The sequence below is a fragment of the Eurosta solidaginis genome, chromosome 2 (assembly GCF_040869045.1).
Source record: "Eurosta solidaginis isolate ZX-2024a chromosome 2, ASM4086904v1, whole genome shotgun sequence".
Classification (NCBI taxonomy): domain Eukaryota; kingdom Metazoa; phylum Arthropoda; class Insecta; order Diptera; family Tephritidae; genus Eurosta; species Eurosta solidaginis.
The window spans coordinates 280106870-280131775 of NC_090320.1; the positions used below are offsets into that span (position 1 = coordinate 280106870).

General features: G+C 36.8%; 1 long non-coding RNA gene across 1 annotated transcript in view; it reads right to left on the reverse strand.

The window, feature by feature from the left end:
- LOC137241048 (uncharacterized) overlaps positions 1-24906 on the reverse strand; it is a 68981-nt gene that overhangs the window by 27971 nt on the left and 16104 nt on the right. The gene's annotated exons all lie outside the window — the stretch shown is intronic.

The window sequence follows — 24906 nt, forward strand, 5'->3', positions numbered from 1 at the left end:
CCGAAAACCATCCAGAAATGATCCCGGAAGGGTCCCAAAGTGATCCCGAAAAAGTCTAGAAATGACCCGGATGGGATCCCGAACGCATCCCGGAAATCCCATAATTATACTGGAAGGGCCCCCAAATGATCCCGAAATGACCCTTACGGGACCCCGAAAACCATTTAGAAATTATCCCGTAAGAGTCCCGAAATGACCTTACATAGTCCAGAAAAACTGCCAAAATTACCCCGACGGGATCTCGAAAACTATCCAGAAAGTATCCCGGAAGGAAAGATCCCGAAATAGTGCCGAAAAAGTTCCGAAACCACCTAGACGGGATCCCGGACTGACTCCGAAAACAATCCAGAAATGATGCTGGAAGGGTTCACAAATGGTACCGAAAAAGTCCAGAAATAACCCCGACAGGATCCCGGACCCTAAAGGGATTACAAATAAGGTAAAGCTAATTATAAAACCATGTTAATAAGGCAGCAGGCGCGTTGGAGCGAATGAAGAGTTACATAGAAACATACAGTTAAATGTAATAAAAGCGGGGTAATAAAAACAATTTGGTGGAGGGAGGATGGCGGGGGGAGAAGGAGAGGACAACTGATCGTTTTTCCTAAATTGTTTAGATCTCGATCTGTATAAAAATTATTAAAAAGTAATTGTTCGAGGGGTCGTCGACCCCCAACCCCTTTCCATTTTCGGAAAAAAATTTCGCCAGTTGACTATTGTCTATCTGTGTCATAAATTTCATCAAAATCCATGTAGCCGTTCTGGCGTGATTCAGTCACAAAGACGAAAAAATATAATTATATTATAGCTGTGCCTAGGGGGCGGAGACCCTCCTTGCCATTTTAGAACAAAAAATTCGTCAGTGGACTGTTGTCTATCTGTGTGCCAAATTTCATCCAAATCCGTGTAGCCGTTTTGGCTTGATTCAGTCACAAAGACGAAAAAATACAATAATTAAATTATAACTGTTCCTAGGGGCGGGGACCGCCCTCCCCCCCCTTTTCAAAAAATATAGCTAGTAGGTCCTGCTAGAGTATTGGCTATATGTGCGTAAAATTTCATACAAATCCGTTCAGCCGTTCTTGCCTGATTGAGTCACAAACACAAACGTCTGGACATCCAAACATCTAAACTTTCGCATTTATAATATTACTAGCTTTTACCCGCGGCCCCGCCCGCAAGGAGAAAATAAAATGTATGGGCTATTCACGTTAGCCTGTCTATCAAGTTATCTGTTTAATAACTATTTCTGTCTCATGCATTTTCTTTTTGTAATAGAGTAAAAAAAATGGGCTTATAACCTGATCCTGAAATCCCAAAACGATCCCGAAATTATACAGAAAAAGCCACAAAATGACCCTTATGGCATCACGGACAGATCCCGAAAGCCATCCAGAACTGCTCCCAGAAGGGTCTCCAAATGATCCCGAAATAAATGACAACGCCGCGACCCTAGACGGATCCATAGAAACACACAGAAATTATCCATGCAGGGTCCCCAAATGATCCCGCAAAAATTCCGAATTAATCATGACGGGCTCTTTTTTTTTTGTAGCGATGTAAACTCAATTTCAATATTCCTATAGATGCCGTCTCAAGCTAATTAATTTAACGAATATGTTAAAGATAAACAGACGTTTAATTCGGATTAAATTAATGACTCATTAACACTTAATACAAGATCTTTATTATGTCAACCCACTTAGCTTGGAGCAGTGTCGTTGCTCAAAATTTAATGCACTGTCCCCACCTATGGTTTTGTGGCAGAATACAATAGAACATATTAGCAGTTTGAAAACAGGTAGAACTAATTAAGTGTGCCTTTGTACTTTTCGCTATTTATTCATTAAAAATAAAGATATTGTACAAATATTACATAACCGTTCTCAAATTAATAAACCTATTCAATTTTGCAAACACTTACGCAAATAAAAATAAGCAACTAGAAGGAACTTTCCTCTAATTAGTTTGCTAGAACAAAAGCCGTTTGTTGAATTTTTATTATTCTTGAAATTTTACGACGTAATTTGGCCAAAAATTTCCTCAAGCTATGTATAATGGGCCGAGTGTATAAAATAATTAGCAATTACTTTAATTCATTTAACCTTGATTAAAAGAATTCTTATTCCCCATGTGATCCCGAAATAGTACAGCAATAACGCCGAAGGGATCCCAAAAACCATCCCGAAATGATCCCGGAATAGTCTCGAAAAAGTTTAGGAAAAAATCCGACGGGATCCCGAACGGATCCCAAACAGCATCCAGAAAATATCCCGGAAGGTTCCCCAAAAGATCCCAATATATCCCAGAAAAAGTAAAGAAATTACCACGACGCGATCCCGGACGGATCCCGAAAACCATCCAGAAGGGATGCCAGAGGGGTCCCCAAATGATCCCGAAATAGTTCCGAAAATTACTCTGACGGGCTCCCGGACGGATCCCAAACACCATCCAAAAAATATTCCGTAAGGTTCCTAAATGATTCCGAAAAATTCCAGAAAAAATAGCGAAATTACCACGACGCGATCCAGGACAAATCCCGAAAACCATCCAGAAATGATGACGGAAGGGTTCACAAATGATAACGAAAAAGTTCCGAAATGCCCCTAACAGATCTCTAAAACCATTCAGAAATGATCCCGGAAGGGTCCCTAAATGATACCAGAAGAAGTACCGAAATTACCACGACGCGATCCCGAAAACAATCCAGAATTGATGCCGGAAGGGTCCCCAAATGATTCCGAAATATTATAGAAAAAGTCCCGAAATTACCCAGACAGGATCCCGAACGGTCCCGAAAACCAGACATGATGCTGGAAGGGTTCACAAATGATACCGAAAAAGTTCCGAACTGACCCTAACGGATCTCGAAAACCATCCAGAAATTATCCCGGAAGGGCCCCTAAATGATCCGGAAATATTCCAGAAAAAGTACCGAAACATCAAGTTCAAGTTTATATTTGTGGTGATTGTGCTGTTGCTCATCATGAAGAATGTATTTCTTTGAATAATGCTGTCGCTGAGTAGCTACAACAACAGTATGCACCGCATTACAATAATGTTATTGATAGGTGTTTGCGTCCGTTGTCTATCGATATACGAAGTATTCACAAAATTTGATGGTCTGTAATTGTTCTATTTAATTCACTAGTTTGTATCCATTTTTATACCTAAGCTTTAGATATACTACATAAAATTATAATCCTGTAATGTACATTATCAATACAACCCTGTAAAATGCAACTATGTAAACAAGGAGAAAGAAACTAATAAAATTTGGCTTGTCTAGACAGTCTTCAACCGACAATTGAATCGTGCAGTTCACATTTTTATTATACAGTCCACAAACTTTAATAGTTCACTATTGCATATGAACATAAAATTTGGTCCATCGAGCCGAATGTCGGTCGAAAATTTAGCAAAATCAGTGCCAATTATTGTATAACAATTTAGTGCAGTGAATTTACAAACATATTCAAAGCATTGAATGAAATTTGCAAGAAAATTTGCAGAAAATACATTGGTTAAACAAGATTAGACGTTTATATGAATAATATATTGAGTGCATAAAAACGCATGTATGTACAGTCCTATCTAAGTGATTTAATTTACATATGTACATATTGGTGGAAAATACATATAACTTGAAATAGAAAAAAAAGCCAATTTGCGGCAGAAACAGCGTTGAAGCGAAGTTAAACGTGCATAAACAGAAAGGTGTTCGTACAATCGTACATGACACATACATATATATATAACAGCAAGCATATATGGTATGCAGGGACATAGGTACATACACGTGAAGCGAAAGTGGATAGTGCATAAAGATTTACGTGCCTTGAAAAGTTTGAAATACCAACTGCAGCAGTGGATATAATTCAATAAGTGGTTCTAAATAAAGGCCTAGTCGTCACGTAAAGAAGAAGCAGCATCAATGAACAAGTCGGAACATGCCAGCAGAGTACCCCAGCAATGAACAGATGATACATACATACACAAAGGGTCGTCTTATCATACAGAGGCTTGTGGAGTTATAACATTAATGTATGTAAGTAGGATACAATAAGTAATTCTGGAAATTAAGTTAAATGTCATTGCATGAGGAATTTAAAATATTGTACAAAAAGAAAAAACTACATATTTAACAGTCGTATTCAGAACTTAACATAAATAGAGTCGATACGTAACAGTCGTTAGAGTAAGATTCGATGTAAACATTTCAAATCAAAACGTAACGTACGTTTAGCTATAAAGCATTCAGAGAAACGATATTGTGAGACAGAAGCATATCGTAAATATTTCATGAAACATAGTTAGCAGTTGAGTTGAGTAACATAACATATTCAGTAGAGTCAGGAGTCAATGGAAACAGTTCAAAATTGAAAACGGAACGCACAAAAGTCTGTAAACTTAACATTGAGAGTCAGAGAGACAACATCTTGAGATAGAAGCATAACATACATTTTTGAGTTGAGTAGCATATCATATCCAGTAGATTCATAGAAACATTGCAAATTGAAAACAGAACGCAAAAAAGTCGTTAAACCTAACATTGAGTCAGAGAGACAACATTTGAGATAGAAGCATAACATACATTTTGAGTCGAGTAGCATATCATATTCAGTAGAGTCATAGAAACATTGCAAATTGAAACCAGAACGCACAAAAGTCGTTAAACCTAACATTGAGTCAGAGAGACAACAGTTTGAGATAGAAGCATAACATATTCGGTACATCAGTACATTTCAAATCAGAACTGGTTGAGTATAACATTCATACATGTAAGATGTCTACAATAAGTCTTTCTTGAATTCAGTGCAAATATGTTATTCAATTAGTAGCATAAAACATTGTATCAAAAAAAAAAAAAAACGTATTGAGAGAGAAGCATCAGTCATTATATTCATTTGGGACATTAGTACATTTCAAGTTAGAATCGCAACATATATATATATGTATGTTTCTAGGTAATTGAACCATTTTGTTTGGCAAACACTATATATCTGTGGCATAAGAGTGAAAAATTGTAATAGAGCATATATGAAATCATATGACAATAAATGTAAACAATAATAAGTCAAGTACTAAAGGGACAACAATTTAAATAAACAAAAAGGCTACTAGTTATTTATAGACAATGGACGAATTGAAACAAAAACGTCAAACCATAAAAGGGTCAATCACGCGCATATTTTCCTTTTGTCAAAATGCTAATAATTCCGTTGACGAGATTAAGGTAAGGGTAGAGAAGTTGGAGTCAATATTCCAGGAATATGAGAATGTACAAAGCAGCATAGACACTCTTACAAGTTCAGAGAACATAGCTGTGGAGGAAAATTATCGCAGTGACATCGAAGATAAGTATTTTGCAATTAAGGCAGGTTTGTTGGCTCGAACACGTGAAGAGCAGCTTGATAGCACAGTAATAGACAATCAAAATCAAACGGAGCAGGTCGCTAGTGTATCCAGTGCAATTCAAACATTGATAGATCATCAGAATACCTTGGGTACTTTGGTTGGGCGGTTGGCGTCTCCATGCGGTGACATAAATGCGGCCTCGCCGACGTTGCATACGAACACCAGCCAACAAGAAGTCCGGCTTCCTCGTATACAAATTCCAGAGTTTGACGGAACGTACATAAACTGGATACACTTTCGCGATTTGTTTGAGGTAATGGTTCATACCAAATCAAGTTTAGCAAACATAGAAAAGTTTGAGTATTTGTTGACAAAGTTGAAAGGGGAGGCATTATCAATAGTGAGGCATTTGAAGCCCACAAATGAGAATTACTCGGTAGCATGGGGGTTGCTATATAAAAAATATAATGAGGGTGATAAGGTGAAGAAAGCATATGTAAGTCTGTTACTTGATCAGCAACCAATTAAAGCACCAACATTGAATGAGATTAAGCGTCTGTACAATGATTCTAACGAAAGTATCAATGCGTTAAAAGCATTAGGTGAGGCAGTGGATCAGTGGGACACACTTTTGTTGTACTTATTTGAAAAAAAATTAGATTCTGAAACATCAATGCCGTGGTATAGGAGCAGAAGCACAGAAAAGGAAAGTAAGTTTGTACATTTAATGACATTTTTAGAGCAACGCGTTACCGAATTAGAAAATATACAGTCAAATAAAGGTTCAGGTAAATCGTTAACCCCTCTAAGCTATTTTAATCGCCAGACGCAGGCATCGAAAATATACGTTTCTCAAGTAAAACAATGTCCAGTATGTGCAGAAAATCATTCAATATATCAATGCGACCAATTTAAAAGAAAACCAGTAGAGGAGAGGATTCAAGTAGTGCGCGATGTGGGGCTATGCTTAAATTGTCTCAAGGACAATCACCGAGCCGTTAATTGCACATCATCGTTGTGTAAAGTTTGCAACAAGAAACATAATTCATTATTGCATGTAATGCAAGATAAGTCGAATGAAAGCAATTATCCGTAAAGACAAATGGAGTCAGTATCAATAAATTTATCAAATATACAAAACGAATATATAACACTGCTACCTACGGCCATAATAAGGGTATTAGATATCAATGGTCATTATCAAACCTGTCGAGCGTTACTTGATTCAGGAGCACAGGTGTCGCTCATACGAGAAGCTTGCATGCAGCGGTTGGGGTTGAAGAGAAGCTTCAATAATACAACGATTCATGGTATAGGTAGAGGGGTTAATAGCCGTTGTAAGGGTGAAGTAAAACTAAGCATACATTTTCCAAAGGGGAATCACAATATTGAGACTAGCGCACTGTGTCTCCCAAATTTGACTCGAAATTTACCAGGAAAAAAAGTACAAAATAAGAAACTAAACTATTTTCGCCATCTCGAACTGGCCGATAACAATTATGACACACCAAACGGAATAGACATAATTTTAGGTGCGGATGTGTTTTCAGCATGTGTACTGTCGAGAAAACTAGTTCATCCAAGTGGTTCACCTTCAGCGGTTGAAACAATATTTGGTTGGGTGATACTTGGAAAAATAGAGTCGAGTCAATCATTTCATATTTTTGTGGGTACTGCATCACTTGATGCAACTAATCAATTACAAAGGTTTTGGGAAGTCGAAGAAGTACAGCCACTGACACAGGTTCTGACAGTTGAGGAACAACAAGCAGAAGATCATTACATAAAGTATGTTACACGCGCAAAAGATGGTAGATATGTAGTTCGGCTGCCTCTCAGGGAAGAAAAATTAGAATTTGGCGATTCAAGGTTAGCAGCATGGAATCGTGTATGCTTAATGGAAAGGAGATTTAATAAAGATGAAATATTAGCACATAGTTACAAACAATTTATGCAAGAATACAAAATGATGAATCATATGGAAGAAGTGGTACATGAAAAGGCACAGGTCGAGTATTATCTCCCACATCACGCCGTGTTGAAACCAGAAAGTACAACTACAAAACTCAGGGTAGTCGTTGATGCATCTTGTAAGTCATCAAATGGGAAGTCACTGAATGATCAACTACTCATAGGACCCACGGTTCAAAAAGATTTATTTTCCTTATTGATTCAATTTCGCAAGTTTAAGGTAGGGTTGACAGGTGATATAGAAAAAATGTATAGACAGATTTTAGTCAACAAGAGCGACAGAAGCTATCAACGAGTTTTATGGAGGGAAACTAGTGAAGATGAAGTAAAGGCATATGAGCTAAAAACAGTTACGTACGGCACTGCATGTGCACCCTTTTTAGCAACAAGGACACTCAAGCAAATAGGAATTGAAAATTCGGCCTTATTTCCCAGAGCAAGTAAAGCAATTCTAGACGGGTTTTATGTAGATGATTTCATGTGGTGTTTCGAAGATGTAGAGTCGGCTGTGCAGTTAAAAATCGAGTTATGTGATCTACTTACTCAAGCAGGATTCCATTTACGCAAGTGGTGTTCGAACTCATCAGAATTTATGTCCACGATCGATGCAAATGATACAGAAATGTCAGCGGAAAGATTATCGATGATACGCAGACAGTCAAAACCTTAGGATTGTTATGGGACACAACGTGTGATTCCTTCAAATATAAGGTAACTCTAAACGAAATACAACAGCAAATTACCAAACAAACAGTTTTGTCAGATATTTCGAAAGTATTTGATCCATTAGGATGGTTAGCACCAGTGGTTATTTCTTTAAAACTTTTAATGCAGCAGTTATGGTTGCGGGGCATTGATTGGGATGAGCAGTTGCCTAATGATGTGGTCACACGATGGTACGAGTTGAGGAGTGGCATCAATGACATTTCGAAAATGAGAATTCCAAGATGGATTAGAGTTACAAACGGTGAGTTGGTAGAACTTCATTGCTTTGCAGATGCGTCAGAGGTAGCGTATGCGGCCGCAGTTTATATTAAAGTTCGCCATTTAGATGGGTTAGTGTCAACAAATCTTATTGCCTCCAAAAGCCGGTTAGCACCTATTAAACAAATAACATTACCAAGACTTGAGTTATGCGCTGCACAGCTCATGACCAAACTGGTTGTAAAAGTAAAGGAAGCACTTGACGTTGATCAGGTTCCCATATTCGGGTATTCTGATTCAACTATTGTCTTAGCTTGGCTAAGCGATTATCCACGTCGATGGAAAACATTCATTGCTAACCGAACTTCATACATTTTGAATATATTACCACGAGAAAGCTGGCGTCATATTTCGTCACATAATAATCCTGCAGATTTAGCAACACGAGGTATTACCGCTTGTAACTTAATAAATAACGACCTTTGGTGGCACGGGCCTAACATACTGAGAACACGTCATCAGTGGGAAGAAGTGGCACCAGAGCCGCCAGAGGAAACGCATCTAGAAGAAAGGCAACATATGGTCATATGCCATGCCGTTGAAAATCCAACAGATGATTTATTTGAACGTTTTTCAAGTTTTGGAAAGTTATTGTCAGTGACAGCATACATGTTGAGATTCACAACAAACTGTAGAACAAATAAAGTAGCCAGAACAACAGGCTTTTTAAGTGTGCACGAGCTAGATAATGCGCATGATGTCTTAGTTAGGCAGGCTCAGAAGGATTCGTTCCATTCAGAAATTCAGATGTTATTAGCTGGAAAATCTCTGCCTGTAAAACACAGTCTATCTGCATTAACACCATTTATCGATCAAAAGCAATTGTTGCGAGTAGGTGGAAGGGTTGAGAACGCAGTTATAAAGTTTGATCAAAAACACCCGATAATTCTTAACAAGGATAGTTCGTTGACACACTTATTAGTGAGATATCATCATAAGAAATATTTACATGCAGGTAATCGACAATTGCAATATGTACTCGAATTAAGGTACTGGATTCCAGGAGTGGTCCGAATAATCAAGCAATGTATATACAAGTGTACCACATGTATGCGCTTCAGAAATAAACCATTTTCTCAGCAGATGAGTAGCTTACCTCGATATAGGGTGGAACCAGCATTAGCTTTCGTGAATACAGGCATAGATTTTGCAGGACCTATACACGTAAAGTCGTGGAAGGGTAGGGGAAGCAAAACTTACAAATGTTGGATAGCAATATTTGTTTGTTTAGTGACAAAGGCAGTACATTTAGAGTTGGTATCAGAACTATCAACTGCATCGTTTCTGGCAACCCTTCGTAGATTTGTGGCTAGACGAGGAAAACCATCGAACATATACTCAGATAACGGTACCAATTTTGTAGGCTGTAATCAAAAATTGAAGGAATTGTGGCATTTTTTACATGAAAGGCATAACCAGGAGAAAATTGTTAAAGGTATGGCAGAACAAGAAATTCAATGGCATTTCGTTCCCCCAACTGGTCCTCACTTTGGAGGAATGTGGGAGGCAGGGGTCAAAAGTACAAAATACCATTTGAAGAGAGTTCTCGAAGATGCTAATACAACATTCGAAGAGACATGCACGGTCTTATGCCAAATAGAGTGTTGTTTGAATTCACGGCCACTCTGCACAAAATTCGAAGGTGATCCAGATCCCCTTACACCAGGACATTTTTTAATTCTTAGATCAATGGCGACTATCCCAGAAACTAATTACACTCAATCCAAGGTAAATAGTTTAAACCGTTGGCAGTATTTACAAAAATTAGTTCAACAATTTTGGAAAAAATGGTCGTTAGAATACATAAGTCAATTACAACAACGCCCAAAATGGAGCCAAAAACTTAAAAATATCCAATGTGGTGACATTGTGCTCCTCAAAGATGATACATTGCCACCAAGCAAATGGAGTATAGGCAAAGTGGTAGAAACATATCCAGGCAAAGATGAACTTGTAAGAGTTGTTTCAGTCAAAACATCAAGGGGAACATTTAAACGTCCCATCGTTAAGTTATGCCCGTTATTTATGGACTGTTGAAAGTGGATACTTTCAAGAGGGGCGGTATGTTTGCGTCCGTTGTCTATCGATATACGAAGTATTCACAAAATTTGATGGTCTGTAATTGTTCTATTTAATTCACTAGTTTGTATCCATTTTTATACCTAAGCTTTAGATATACTACATAAAATTATAATCCTGTAATGTACATTATCAATACAACCCTGTAAAATGCAACTATGTAAACAAGGAGAAAGAAACTAATAAAATTTGGCTTGTCTAGACAGTCTTCAACCGACAATTGAATCGTGCAGTTCACATTTTTATTATACAGTCCACAAACTTTAATAGTTCACTATTGCATATAAACAATAGGTAAAGAGCAAAATAATAGGGGGACTCATGAAAGCATATGAACTTTATATAAGTTGTAAAATTATATCCATTTACAAACGCTGTTATATGAACGCACCTAGTAATATTCTTAATAAACTTAATTCTTTATCATCTGTATTATTTCCAAAAAAAATTATTTTTGATTGTTATGCAAATTAAAAAATGCCAAGATTAAGTGAAAAATCAAAACTAAAACGCCTTTACTAAGATATACTTGTAAATGACTTGTGATGTTGGAGATTTCTGATGAAAATGCCTGCTGTAATGTCTGCAAGGTTGCATTCCTTTGAGTTTACCGCGTTTACACAATGAAATGTCCGCGTAAATTTATACAAATTGCGTAAATGATTTTTCATACAAAATTTGACAGCTCGTTTACGCACTAAATAAATTTATACGTTTACACACTTTATAAGGCATTTATAAGGTTACATGAGTCCCTCTTATGTTTTATCATATATTCTTGCTGAACTCAAAAATATACGAGCAGAGCAAGCAAGTGCGGTTGCTGGTATTCACTCTTTGCAAGCTGACAAAAACAAATTACTTGGCGAGTTAGAAATTGTGCGCTCTGAACTTTTTAAAGGCCTCCTGCGATTTACAACGAGATTGACTGAATTTTTGTATGTGTGCGTGTAGGGTACTTGACGCTTGCCCTGCGACTATCAAATAAAAAGCCATCAATCAACATTTGCATTGAGAAACCGTATCGTTCGGACGTGACTATGTCTTCATCGGATGATGATTTTTTACACTCAGTTGAGCAGAGCTCACAGAGTATATTAAGTTTGATTGGATAACGGTTGGTTGTACATATATAAAGGAATAGAGATAGATATAGACTTCCATATATCAAAATAATAAGGATCGAAAAAAAATTTGATTGAGCCATGTCCGTCCGTCCGTCCGTCCGTTAACACGACTTGAGTAAATTTTGAGGTATCCTGATGAAATTTGGTATGTAGGTTTCTGAGCACTCATCTCAGATCGCTATTTAAAATGAACGATATCGGACTATAACCACGCCCACTTTTTCGATATCGAAAATTTCGAAAAACCGAAAAAGTGCGATAATTCATTACAAAAGACAGATAAAGCGACGAAACTTGGTAGATGAGTTTAGCTTATGACGCAGAATAGAAAATTAGTAAAATTTTGGACAACGGGCGTGGCACCGCCCACTTTTAAAAGAAGGTAATTTAAAAGTTTTGCAAGCTGTAATTTGACAGCCGTTGAAGATATCATGATGAAATTTGGCAGGAACGTTACTCCTATTACTATATGTACGCTTAATAAAAATTAGCAAAATCGGAGAAGGATCAACCCCACTTTTAAAAAAAAAATTTTTTTAAGTAAAATTTTTACAAAAAATTTAATATCTTTACAGTATATAAGTAAATTATGTCAACATTCAACTCCAGTAATGATATGGTGCAACAAAATACAAAAATAAAAGAAAATTTCAAAATGGGGGTGGCTCCGCCCTTTTTCATTTAATTTGTCTAGGATACTTTTAACGCCATTAGTCGAACAAAAATTAACCAAACCTTTTGAAATTTGGTAGGGGCATAGATTTTATGACGTCAACTGTTTCTGTGAAAATGGGCGAAATCGGTTGATGCCACGCCCAGTTTTTATACACAGTCGTCCGTCTGTCCTTCCGCATGGCCGTTAACACGATAACTTGAGCAAAAATCGACATATCTTTAATGAACTTAGTTCACGTGCTTAATCGAACTCACTTTATCTTGGTATGAAAAATTTACGAAATCCGACTATGACCACGCCCACTTTTTCGATATCCAAAATTACGAAAAATGAAAAAAATGCCATAATTCTATACCAAATACGAAAAAAGGGATGAAATATGGTAAGGTAATTGGATTGTTTTATTGACGCGAAATATAACTTTAGAAAAAACTTTATAAAATGGTTGTGACACCTACCATATTAAGTAGAAGAAAATGAAAAAGTTCTGCAGGGCGAAATAAAAAACCCTTAAAATCTTGGCAGGTATTACATATATAAATAAATTAGCGGTATCCAACAGATGATGTTCTGGGTCACCCTGGTCTACATTTTGGTCGATATCTGGAAAACGCCTTCACACCACTCCCTTTTAAAACTTTCATTAATACCTTTAATTTGATACCTATATCGTACAAACTCATTCTAGAGTCACCCCAAAGGCGTCCACCTATAGAACTAAGCCCCACGCCCTTTTAAAATACTCATTAACACCTTTCATTTGATACCCATATCGTACAAATATATTCTAAAGTCACCCCTGTTCCACCTTTATGGCGATATCTCGAAAAGGCGAACACCTATAGAACGAAGGCCCACTCCCTTTTAAAAATACTCATTAGCACCTTTCATTTGATACCCATATCGTACAAACAAAGTCTAGAGGCCCCCTGGTCCACCTTTATTGCGATACCTCGAAAAGGCGTCCACCTATAGAACTAAGGCCCACTCCCTTTTAAAATACTCATTAACTCCTTTCGTTTGATACCCATATTGCACAAACGAATTCTAGAGTCAACCCTGGCCCACCTTTATGGCGATATCTCGAAACGGCGTCCACTTATGGAACTAAGGATTACTCCCTTTTAAAATACTCATTAACACCTTTATTTTGATACTCATATTGTACAAACAAATTCTAGGGCCACCCCTGCTCCACCTTTATGGCGATATCTCGAAACGGCGTCCACCTATGGAACTAAGGATTACTCCGTTTTAAAATACTCATTAACACCTTTCTTTTGATACCCATATTGTACAAACAAATTCTAGGGTCACCCCTGGTCCACCTTTATGGCGATATCTCGAAAATACGACCACCTATACAACAACCACCACTCCCTTTTAAAACTCTCATTAATACCTTTAATTTGATACCCATATCGTACAAACACATTCTAGAGTCACCCCTGGTCCACCTTTATGGCGATATTTCGAAACGGCGTCCACCTATAGAACTAAGGCCCACTCCCTTTTAAAATACTCATTAACACCTTTCGTTTGATGACCATATTGTACAAACAAATTCTAGGGTCACCCCTGGTCCACCTTTATGGCGATATCTCGAAACGGCGTCCGCCTATGGAACTAAGGATTACTCACTTTTAAATACTCATTAACACCTTTCTTTTGATACCCATATTGTACAAACAATTTCTAGGGTCACCCCTGGTCCACCTTTATGGCGATATCTCGAAATGGCGTCCACCTATACAACAACCACCACTCCTTTTCAAAACCCTTATTAATACCTTTAATTTGATACCCATATCGTACAAACACATTCTAGAGTCACCACTGGTCCACCTTTATGGCGATTTTCGAAACGGCGTCCACCTATAGAACTAAGGCCCACTCCCTTTTAAAATACTCATTAACACCTTTCGTTTGATACCCATATTGTACAAACAAATTCTAGGGTCACCCACCTTTATGGCGATATCTCGAAAATACGACCACCTATACAACAACCACCACTCCCTTTTAATACTCTCATTAACACCTTTCGTTTGATGCCCATATTGTACAAACAAATTCTAGGGTCACCCCTGGCCCACCTTTATGGCGATATTTCGAAACGGCGTCCACCTATGGAACTAAGGATTACCCCCTTTTAAAATACTCATTAACACCTTTCATTTGATACCCATATCGTACAAACGCATTCTAGAGTCACCACTGGTCCACCTTTATGGCGATTTTCGAAACAGCGTCCACCTATAGAACTAAGGCCCACTCCCTTTTAAAATACTCATTAACACCTTTCGTTTGATACCCATATTGTACAAACAAATTCTAGGGTCACCCACCTTTATGGCGATATCTCGAAAATACGACCACCTATACAACAACCACCACTCCCTTTTAAAACTCTCATTAACACCTTTCGTTTGATGCCCATATTGTACAAACAAATTCTAGGGTCACCCCTGGTCCACCTTTATGGCGATATCTCGAAATGGCGTCCACCTATACAACAACCACCACTCCTTTTCAAAACCCTCATTAATACCTTTAATTTGATACCCATATCGTACAAACACATTCTAGAGTCACCACTGGTCCACCTTTATGGCGATTTTCGAAACGGCGTCCACCTATAGAACTAAGGCCCACTGCCTTTTAAATACTCATTAACACCTTTCGTTTGATACCCATATTGTACAAACAAATTCTAGGGTCACCCACCTTTATGGTGATATCTCGAAAATACGACCACCTATACAACAACCACCACTCCCTTTTAAAACTCTCATTAACACCTTTCGTTTGATGCCCATATTGTACAAACAAATTCTAGGGTCACCCCTGGCCCACCTTTATGGCGATATCTCGAAAAGGCGACCACCTATACAACAACCACCACTCCCTTTCAAAACCCTCATTAATACCTTTAATTTGATACCCATATCGTACAAACACATTCTAGAGTCAACACTGGTCCACCTTTATGGAGATATTTCGAAACGGCATCCACCTATGGAACTAAGGCCCACTCACTTTTAAAATACTCATTAACACCATTCGTTTGATGCCCATATTGTACAAACAAATTCTAGGGTCACGCCTGGTCCACCTTTGTGGCGATATCTCGAAACGGCGTCCACCTATAGAACTAAGGATTACTCCCTTTTAAAATACTCATTAACACCTTTCATTTGATACCCATAACGTACAAACGCATTCTAGAGTTAACCCTGACCCACCTTTATGGTTATATCCCTAAATGGCGTCCACCTATAGAACTATGGCCCACTCCCTCATAAAATACTCTTTAATGCCTTTCATTTGATACACATGTCATACAAACACATTCCAGGGTTACCCTCGGTTCATTTTCCTACATGGTTATTTTCCCTTATGTTGCCACCATAGCTCTCAACTGAGTATGTAATGTTCGGTTACACCCGAACTTAACCTTCCTTACTTGTTTTACTTGCAACTACAGCAGTTTTATTAAATAATAAAAAAAAATTTTAAAAATGTTATCAAATAATAATAAAAGATTTACATTCCATAAAGCTGGTAAACATTTGTTGAAGACATGATCCAGTTTTCGGACTAAGTCCGCCCCCTTCTGTCTGGCAACACCCGGCCAAGTACACGCAGCACATCCGCTGTGCTTGCCGACCACCACCGCGCTCACTCTCAAAATCAGTTTGCTTATAACCATAGATTAGATTGATACGAATCTTTTGCTTACGCTCTCATATTTTCGCTCTCACGAGGGATTTATCTTCTAGTTGTTGCTGGCAACAATCACAGATAAATCCCTCGCGCCAGCTGAAGCGGGTGCCAGAACAAAAAATGTGCCAGCCAAAAGGAAAAACGTGCCAAAAATTTTGGTTAATTTTAGAACTGTAGAATAGCGTTCAAAAATTATGGGAAAAAGGATAAAAATACTTGTTTTAGTGTAAGTATTATTAGTTCGAAGGCGGAGGGTAAATATTATTTCCCATTCAAAAATTATCACTAAAAATAGGTTTTGTAAATATGAACTCCCGATTCAACCAGTCCAGTTTGATCACAGAACCTGGAACCCCAGACATGTAGGATAAGCCCTATCCATTAAATAATGTTAACTATTATATCATAGGTCCGATTTACTGAAATTTCAAAAGAATATATGGTTTTCACTGCGAGTTAAATGCGTTACAATATTTGACTAATTAATTTATTCGAAATGTAAATTTTACTTAGATTTGTTTATATTTAACTCTAACTAGTCGTATTATTGTAAAATAACTTTAAGGAAATAAATATGTTACGACTATCATTTTATTAAATGATTGAAACTATAATCGCCGAAATGTATGTCAAAAATCCCCTTTTTCAGATCTATTCATTTTTGTTTGGAGTGGCATCATTGACAAATGTTATAAAAAATGTGCATTTTGACAGCGCTCTCTCGAAACAAAGAGTTTCAAATCCATTTATCTATGCTTAACTACCACACGCAAAGGATCGTGCCCGTACAACGTTCGCTCGCTAATCGGAGTTTTCCCGCCCGCCTTCGCGCAGTTCTTTTATAATTTAAATAAATGAAATTAATCATTAATTTGTAATTACATTTTAACCAAATGAATTAACCCTCAAACGGACAAACTCGTAATACTGTTCAAATTAAGTTGATATTTTGCGGGCATGTAAAGGTTGGCTGTTTATGCCTATAAGTAAGTTTTCAGCAAAAAATAATGTCTGGAAAAATATTTAAGGGAGAAATAGTAAACACCGTTTCCAGATGGTCTTGCCGGTCCACGTGTGTATAAAATTACAAAAAAGTAGGCAAGTGTTTTTCAAATATTTTTATTGTGAAAAGATTGTAATTTAAACGATTTTCTTTAAATAAAGCTTACAAAAACATAAAGTAATAATACACTAAAGCTTGGCGTTAACAATGAAAATTAACACAACATAGATATTTTTAATTCATTTCGAAATATTACGAGGGAGGCGCACGACTGGTCTCATCTTAAAATTTATTTATTTTTGTGATTGTAGTCCCAAAAACAATTTTTGTCTGTTGTGCAACATAAATGCAGATAACATTTGGAACAAGCGCTGGGTATCCTCCTGTTTGCACCGTTTTTTTCCCGTTTCTATCCATCCACTTTAGGTCACGGCCGTCAAATCGAACATAATCGAAAAGATGAAGAGCCCTTTTTCCAAACATTGAGAGACCAGCCTGCGAGATAGTGAGCGATCAATACTTTGCACCGATGACTGTCTAGCAACTGTCCGCTTTTCTTTGAAAAACAAGACCAGCAGCTATTTCCTCACGGAATTGCGGATGATTGCACTGTTTTTTTCCTTCGTACACATTGCTCGCATCGTTTGTTTTCTCAGCGCGCATACGTTTATACAAAACATAAGCATTTGTTGCTGCCATGTTCACGAAGTTATAAAAAATCCTAGTCAAAATATTTCGGCTTTTAGTCTGAATATGATAACGACCGATAAGACTATCCATCAGATCGACTCTGCCCATGTGAGCATTGTATTCTCTAATGATTTGTGGAAAGTTTACTTGCATGAAAAGTTTTTGTTTTCTATCATATCTTGATACTTTCGCTGGTTGAATATCAGTATTCGCTCTCAAAAAAGGTTGAATACCAAAATATATAGATGAGAGACGAACACATTATACCGTAGTCACACCGACTCCTTGAAATGAGTTCACATAATCGACGAAAAATCCTCCGCTTTCTTTGCTCATGCCAGCGTCAGTTGGTAGCTTGCAACTGGGAATGCGATTGGCCACAGCCAAGAAATCCCTTACCTCTCACTATACCCAAAATATATATATTCCACGAGCTCGCAAGTATACTAACAAATTATCAAAATATAATCAGTGGTACACAAAATCGGGAATCGATAAGCGAATGGCAATATTTGATGTGGCTCCAAGATCTCGTATGTTAGGTAAGACAACGCTATCGCCGGCACCATTGTAGATTTCGAAATGGTAGGCAAAGCCGTTCGTGTGACATAGCACAAATAACTTTCCACCCCGTTTGTAAGGCTTATTTAGCATATATTGTAAAACTAGGTTGAACTGGCAGTCCAGTAGCTTCAACTGTTGGTAATGGAGATCGAGACCTTTCGGATGATCTTATCGATCTTTTTGCTATGGGTGTAGAATATGTGTATGGGGTTTTTGAACCAATCGATTCATCGAAAATCAGTGTTGAACTAGCTACTGGTTGTTCGATTGAACTTATATTCAGCGACGAATTTACAGTCTCGTATTCTGAGCCTCATCCATTTTGTTTATGCATTCTGCAATTATCTGTTCAGCTGATTCATTACCCTCAACATTATCAACGACATAGTCAGGGTCATCTATACTGTCATCACTGCTGAAAGTTTCGTCTTCGACTTCCATGGAATCGATGAATTTTATCAATTCTTCTTCGGATAATGCTTCCAAATTTATTTTCCTTTTATAAAACGGCCAGAGCAATCCATATTTACTACATAACTATATATTCCCCTGCAATGAAAGCACATCTTTATGTCGGTATGGAATAATTTTTTATCCAAAAACCGCTAAGACCGCCTTGAGACGGCCTTGCTTTTTTCGAATCCAAACCCCACTTTCAATTACTTTTTCACTTCAAACCATTTTTAAAAATCAAAAAGAATATGTATGGTACTTACCGTAAAATTATGAACTTTATTGTTTTATTCTAAATGTATCTCTTTTTAAAATGAAAAACGTCAAACTGGATAATCAATTTTTAACCCTACTTCACTCGTTCCCCGCACTTCACTGAGAATAACTTTGAAATGCGTTGTCACAATACATTAGATAATGCATCAAAATACTACTAAAAGTAATTTATGCTTATTTATCCTAATTTTTGGTGACAAAAATGTGCATTCTGGACTCTGAAGGAAAAAAAAGAAGACTGTCTTGAGACGGTCTTACCTGTTTGAGGGTTAAAGGAACAATATACCTATTCATTTCAAATTTAAATTCGTGCCTTTTTTTATATAAATGCAGTGCTGTGGTAGTGCGATCAATATACAACATTGATAAATTTCAATAAATTTTAATATGAATTGCTGTTCTTCCGCGCACAATTTCATTTTGAATGTGGACACAAACTGAATACAATACTGCTGTTTTGTCCATTGCACCCCACGACTATCAAATTAGCAAGCGTCAAATGATAAAATCAAAAATTTATGATTTTCATCAACGTGTAGCCGACAACAAATACGTGTGTCACAAAGCCACCGGAATCATTGTAAATTTTACCAAGTAGCGCAACTAACAGCTGATCGGTGAAAATTCGCACATTCACACGCACAGTTCTCGACTCAGTTTCAAAAAAAAACTTTAGATTATTTAATTCAAATTTTAAAGTGAGATAATCCTTACAAATTTATGTATACAGAATATATATGGCGTTTTTGTTGTTATTAAAACAATAGTTTTATTTATATTAAAGCTTTTATCATTTTTTTTTTTAACTTTGAAAAATCTCCGAACACCATTCCTTCATTATATGACATTCGACTGCCTAGTCCACTGCCTTCCACTCTATTCGCAACATAACCTCTACTTAAGCTGCCAAACTATATAGTAAACAATGACCGGAATGCACTAACACACACACAAAATTCAGTTAATCTCGTTGTAAATCGCAGGAGGCCTTTTGACGAAGGTGTTGCTGGTCATAGTGTACCTATACAAGTGTGTCAGCTAAGCGATAAACGTCAAAACTACAAACAGCCTCGCTCACCTGATGCAAATCTCGGGTCTAGAGTTGCATTTTTGGTACGCAAGTGTACTTCAAGCTGAGTTGCATTTGAGAGTTTAATAAAACTTTGTAGTATTTACAGATGAAATAGTTGCATTTATTTCCGCGGAAATAAGAATACTAGAAGATTTGTAACCTGCAACAATGCGGAAACATACAGAAAGCAAAACTTATTTAAATTAGACAAAATATAAAGCGCCACACGTGTAACATGGAAAAATTTCACTTCTAAGGCTTTTTACATAAATGCATAAGGGCAAATTTATATAAACGCTTTGGTCGGTTCAAAGCAAAGATAACGTATGGCTTTTCATTGTTTTTCGTATGGCGTTGTCAAAGCGTAGGCACGCAACGAAAGCATTTATTTAAATTTTTCGATACTTCGCCCGACAGATGAATTAGGCAAGGTGCACACGAGGGTACGCGTCATAGACGCGTACAAGATATTTCATATAGCTACAATTTCTCTACGCCTCTAGATCTACACACGAAGCTACTTTCGAGCGTCGCTACAAAAAGCAACCAATTATTGAAAAAAATAAAAAATTATTTTTCTTCAGCTATATCCGTCCCCGAAACCAAAGGAAAATAGTTATTAAACGTTGTTTGCATCCCCGTGCCTTTGTAAATTATGAAACACAATTTTAAACCACCGCGGACTAGAGAAAAGGGTGATTTCTTGTTTCCAACACTTTTTAGCTTTTTAAACGCTTCAACAATGTCTAACCAAGCTGTTGTGGTGTTTAATACACTTTTTCGCTTTGGTAATATACCTTTCACGCACTTTTATTAACTAAAGTAACATTTTTTAACTAATTACACAAATTTGCATACAAAAAAATGTAAACAAACATCTTGTTCTTCCCTTTTCTCAAGCGTACGTACGCTTAGCGACCAACATTGCTGTACGCTTAGCAGCACGAAAATTTCATGCTTTGTCGCTTTCATGCAGCTGACGCCTCGTATGCCGCCCTCCATTCAAATACATGTGTTCGGCATCAAAGCGTACAAATTTCACCTGCAGCGTGTATGACGCGTAGTCTCGTGTGCACCTTGCCTTAATGAATGCAGCACAACCAAACCGTCTGTGTAAATCCGCCTTAATTTTTGTAGCTGTGAAAGTCTCCTGCAAATAAAATGGTGCCGTAAGTGCAAACAAATCAAACTCCTATATGACACTACTTTATTTTCTATGTATTTTCTGTTATATTTTTTGTCGAGGCAGCCAATAGGGTTTCAGTACTGGTGTAAGTGTGTGAACTATATTTAAAAAAAAACTAACGAAATACAAGAAAATTACAACGTAGTTCATTAAAAACAAACAAGCCAGTTTGTATTTCGATAGGGTTTTTTGACATTAGGCCGGTTTTTCTTTATTTTTTCTGACAAATGAAAATTTTGTTTTTAGTTTCAAAATTATGTGCATAAAAACACAACTAAATTCAAAGTGTAAATTGTGTGTGCAAATGAGTTTTCAATAAGTGTACATTTTTCAGTTTTTTGTAGTTAAGGAATTTACCTCCAGATTCTTCTGTTACACAAATCATTGGCCCCTATTATGAGACAAATTCGATCTTCGACTGTGGTCGAAAGAGCTGATCGAACGAATTTTCATTCGGTATTACGACGCGCGTTCGATGATTGTGAATTTCGATAAATTCAAAAGTTCACAATAGCACATTTCCAATACTCTGTCAAATAAAATAGAATAAATAAACAAAAGCAGAACTAGTTATTAAATGCAAATATTAAAAATAAAAGTATGACTACAACGGAATTGTGGTTTGATGATTCGTCAGATGAAGATGAAAGCTGACTGGAGCTAGCCAGAAGTAGGAAACGGGTAAGATGCTTCAAATCCTTTGGAAGTGAATTCCACCACGTAAGTGTAGCTTTCTAAATAAGTTGTTAAATTTTTGAAATTATAAGTTTTGTTTATAGATTTATTCAAAATTTCAGACTGTCCAAAGAAGCGTTCATGGACTTGTTGTACAGTACAGATGAACTGCTGCAGGAATGCACAAGAGCCGAGTCTGTTCCTAATATTTTTTTAATTTTGGCAACAGTTCTCCGATTTTGCGCTCAGGGATCCTACCAACCGAGCGTTGGAAACGAAAATGCACTCGGACTTGCCCAGCCGACTGTGTCTGTGGTGCTATCAAAGTTGTTGAATGTCTTGGAAAATTTTATTTGTGAAAGATGAATAAAATTGAATTACGAGGAGGCTGAGCTGCATCAAGCAAAGTTGCATTTCTATAATGTGCAAGTTCCTTTGCTATATGGGGATTTTGTTCCATAATTGAAACCAGTCTTTCAAGCTGTTGCTTTGTACTCACGACATTGGACCTATATAAAATTAATTCAAATAATTTAAAATTACTAGTAGGTAGTAAAAAAGTAGAACATAAATACAAAAAACTTACATTTTAAACAATTCTTTTTCTATTCGATACAGCATCGACTACAAATTTCTATTCGCTTAAAAATTAGATACACAGCGAAAATTTCAAAAGAGATGAGTTGTCATAATACCAATTTCAAATTCGATTTTCGATGTTCGATAGCCAGCGAAGATCGAATAATGCTTATAATAGGGGCCAAATACAAAAAACTTACATTTTAAACAATTCTTTTTCTATTCGATACAGCATCGACTACAAATTTCTATTCGCTTGAAAATTAGATACACAACGAAAATTTCGACAGAGATTTCGAACATCGAAAATCGAATTTGAAATTGGTATTATGACAACTCATATCTGTCGAAATTTTCGTTGTGTATCTAATTTTTTAGCGAATAGAAATTTGTAGTCGATGCTGTATCGAATAGAAAAAGAATTGTTTAAAATGTAAGTTTTTGTATTTATATTCTACTTTTTTACTACCTACTAGTAATTTTAAATTATTTGAATTAATTTTATATAGGTCCAAGGTCGTGAGTACAAAGCAACAGCTTGAAAGACTGGTTTCAATTATGGAACAAAATCCCCATATAGCAAAGGAACTTGCACATTATAGAAATGCAACTTTGCTTGATGCAGCTCAGCCTCCTCGTAATTCAATTTTATTCATCTTTCACAAATAAAATTTTCCAAGACATTCAACAACTTTGATAGCACCACAGACACAGTCGGCTGGGCAAGTCCGAGTGCATTTTCGTTTCCAACGCTGGGTTGGTAGGATCCCTGAGCGCAAAATCGGAGAACTGTTGCCAAAATTAAAAAAATATTAGGAACAGACTCGGCTCTTGTGCATTCCTGCAGCAGTTCATCTGTACTGGACAACAAGTCCATAAACGCTTCTTTGGACAGTCTGAAATTTTGAATAAATCTATAAACAAAACTTATAATTTCAAAAATTTAACAACTTATTTAGAAAGCTACACTTACGTGGTGGAATTCACTTCCAAAGGATTTGAAGCATCTTACCCGTCTCCTACTTCTGGCTAGCTCCAGTCAGCTTTCATCTTCATCTGACGAATCATCAAACCACAATTCCGTTGTAGTCATACTTTTATTTTTAATATTTGCATTTAATAACTAGTTCTGCTTTTGTTTATTTATTCTATTTTATTTGACAGAGTATTGGAAATGTGCTATTGTGAACTTTTGAATTTATCGAAATTCACAATAATGCTTGCCTTCATCGAACGCGCGTCGTAATACCGAATGAAAATTCGTTCGATCAGCTCTTTCGACCACAGTCGAAGATCGAATTTGTCTCATAATAGGGGCCAATGATTTGTGTAACAGAAGAATCTGGAGGTAAATTCCTTAACTACAAAAAACTGAAAAATGTACACTTATTGAAAACTCATTTGCACACACAATTTACACTTTGAATTTAGTTGTGTTTTTATGCACATAATTTTGAAACTAAAAACAAAATTTTCATTTGTCAGAAAAAATAAAGAAAAACCGGCCTAATGTCAAAAAACCCTATCGAAATACAAACTGGCTTGTTTGTTTTTAATGAACTACGTTGTATTTTTCTTGTATTTCGTTAGTTTTTTTTAAATATAGTTCACACACTTACACCAGTACTGAAACCCTATTGGCTGCCTCGACAAAAAATATAACAGAAAATACATAGAAAATAAAGTAGTGTCATATAGGAGTTTGATTTGTTTGCACTTACAGCACCATTTTATTTGCAGGAGACTTTCACAGCTATAAAAATTAAGGCGGATTTACACAGACGGTTTGGTTGTGCTGCATTCATTAATTCATCTGTCGGGCGAAGTATCGAAAAATTTACATAAATGCTTTGGTTGCGTGCCTACCCTTTGACAACGCCATACGAAAAACAATGAAAAGCCGTACGTTATCTTTGCTTTGAAGCGACCAAAGCGTTTATATAAATTTGCCCTTATGCATTTATGTAAAAAGCCTTAGAAGTGAAATTTTTCCATGTTACACGTGTGGCGCTTTATATTTTGTCTAATTTAAATAAGTTTTGCTTTCTGTATGTTTCCGCATTGTTGCAGGCTACAAATCTTCTAGTATTCTTATTTCCGCGGAAATATATGCAACTATTTCATCTGTAAATACTACAAAGTTTTATTAAACTCTCAAATGCAACTCAGCTTGAAGTACTCTTGCGTACCAAAAATGCAACTCTAGACCTGAGATTTGCATCAGGTGAGCGAGGCTGTTTGTAGTTTTGACGTTTATCGCTTAGCTGACACATTGGTGCATCATTAATAGGGCCATAGTGTACCTATACAAGACACTATGGCCCTATTAATGATGCACCAATTGACGAGTCGAACAAAAACAATGCTGAGAGCACTGAAGTGCTTGTTGATAAAGTTATTGCTGCAAGTGTTGTTTGTGCAATTAACACTACATCTGGTCAAAGAGAGTAGATATCTACTCTCTTCGCCTCAAGTAGCGATTTTCAG